Raw genomic sequence first — 2,461 nt, forward strand, 5'->3', positions numbered from 1 at the left:
TCGATAAAACATTATCTGTGTATCACTATTTTGAGAGAATTATGAGTCATGTATAATAACTTACTTTAAGTTATGTCAATGTAACAATGCTGCATGGTTATCAAGTATAATAATTTTATGAGAGATCAAGTATGAGTAGATGAGCCAAGTTTTCTCCTTGAAGTAGGGAGTGAATAAATGTGATATATTCTAATGATCTTATATAAAGATTGACATTAATAAATTAGTATTTGCATTAGAATTATCATTACATTTTTAATAATGGATTAATAGAAGGAAATAAATATAGAACAAATTCATAAATATATTTCATACTGTGCCTCCAGTATTTTGAATTGTTTGTGTATATGTGTATTGTTATATATATGTAGGTGGAAAACATACCTAGTGTGGATGGGTAAAGAAAAGCTGAGAAACAGTTGTAAAATGTATTGGTTTTTGGAAATGAGGAATATTGAGAGAAATTAACTATATATATGATTTATCCAAGAGAAAAATCACAGTAAATAGGCCAATTAAAATATAGCTCAACATATTTCAAGGCTTTCAGGATACAATTAATGTGAAGAGAAAGATATGAAATTATCTTCAGTATATATTTTATTTGTAGGGCTTTTATTTTTGCGATTGGATAAATTAGTGGTAAATATTATAGGCTACTTCCCTATTTGCTAGAGTTGACATAGAACTGATTTACAATGAAATTAGTTTCTCTCAAGTCTTACTGTTCAAACTGTAGTAGTAGCTGTCATCAGTTACATACTGGCCTGTTTTAGCTGCTGTGATGTAGAGTGCATCTCTATCCCAATCAGTGATAATAAATGTGACATATGATAGTAATTAACTTATTTTTACTCCTCCTGTAAATTAACTCTATTGAAATGACTTCAATGTGCATAATCATATGTCTGTATGTATACATATATATGCATGTGCATAGTAATATAGACAGACTCTTATGTCTAAATATTGAGAACCTATTGAAGTCCCAGTGAAAAAAACAGTCACATATCTTCTCTCTCCTCCTAGTTCCAGGGCCTGTGAAAGTGAACCTGCTGGTGCTGGTGAGGGGAGGGGAGGCACGTTCCAGAAAGAACCATCTGAGAGATCATAAGTATTTCTATTCATGAAGAAAGAGCATGGCACATGGCGCATCTGATGGAATTCAACTGTAGAGGACATATAACGAAATCCAATTCCTAAAAACAGGATTTTCAAGTCCTTCCTTATACAACTTAGCTGTTCAAACTATCATACAATTATGTCAGCCTTTCTAAATAAAGTTTTATTTTAAGCTTCACAAACAAGAACATATTTCCTGACCAGGTGGTGGCACAGTGGGTGGAGTTTCGCATTGGAATGCCGAAGACCCGGTTTCAAAACCCTGAGGTCACTGGCCTGAGTGCCAGCTCATCTGGCTTGAGCATGAGATCACTGGCTTGAGTGTGGAATCATAGATATGACCCCATGGTCGCTGGCTTGAGTTCGAACTCGCTGGCTTGAGCAAGGGGGTCACTCATTCTGATGTAGCTACCCGGTGAAGGCACATATGAGAAAGCCATCAATGAACAACTAAGGTGCCACAACGGAGAACTGATGCTTCTTCTCTCTCCCTTCTTCTCTGTCTGTCCTTATCTGTCCCTCTGTCTGACTCTATCTCTCCCTGTCTCTGTCACAAAAAACAAACAAACAAACAAAAATAACATATTAAAGGAGAATGGTGTAATATCATTCCATCTTTCCATACCAACTCCCATTCCTAGCTTATTTCGTAACTTTATGATATCCAATTACACCAGGAACTGTTTTGGTTTTGTTTGAGTATATTTCTATAAAATATTTTGAATAATCAAACCTATTCATATCTTATTAAAATGAATGCCAGATATGCATTTACTTCACCACACACAATAACACTGGATTTTCAAGCAATTTTTAACTTTTGCTTAAAGGGACAATAAATCAAGGAGCTGGTTGTTAATGTCATATTTTGTAACCTTGTGTTGCAATTAATGACAAAGATTTCTCAAAATATAGTCTGAAAATTATTCTCATAATATAAATTGTATAGAGGAGAACAGCTTGGTGTTAGAGAAATAAGGGTTTCTTACGATTTGCAAGAGAGATGAAATCAGCAATGAAATCCTAGATGGAAAAGTCACAGGCACACAGGGGACCCTATGGGCAGTAGGGAAACCAAGTTGTTGTGATCTTCAAGATCTTTCTCCGTGGAGATTACGGATGACAGGGAACGTTGTCGTCCATTGATTTCTGGCATGCCTGTTACTGAGTCCGGCAGCCAGGAAAGGAATCAGTTTACAATGTAATTGTCATGATAACAAATATAAATGAAAGCACAGTCCCTGAGTAGCTTCCTTTCTACACAGTAATCACGAGTGGGCATTTTTTTCTGTAACTTCAGCTTCCACTCAGAGTCGAAGGAAGGAAATAAACCCAACAT

At 35.5% G+C, this 2,461-nt stretch overlaps 1 non-coding gene across 1 annotated transcript; it reads left to right on the plus strand.

The window, feature by feature from the left end:
• Window positions 1-986: 986 nt before the first annotated feature.
• LOC136309785 (small nucleolar RNA SNORD22) lies at window positions 987-1,109 on the plus strand. Its single transcript, XR_010726426.1, has one exon. It is a non-coding gene; the product is annotated as a small nucleolar RNA SNORD22 (small nucleolar RNA).
• Window positions 1,110-2,461: the final 1,352 nt, after the last annotated feature.

The sequence above is a fragment of the Saccopteryx bilineata genome, chromosome 6, assembly GCF_036850765.1.
Source record: "Saccopteryx bilineata isolate mSacBil1 chromosome 6, mSacBil1_pri_phased_curated, whole genome shotgun sequence".
Classification (NCBI taxonomy): domain Eukaryota; kingdom Metazoa; phylum Chordata; class Mammalia; order Chiroptera; family Emballonuridae; genus Saccopteryx; species Saccopteryx bilineata.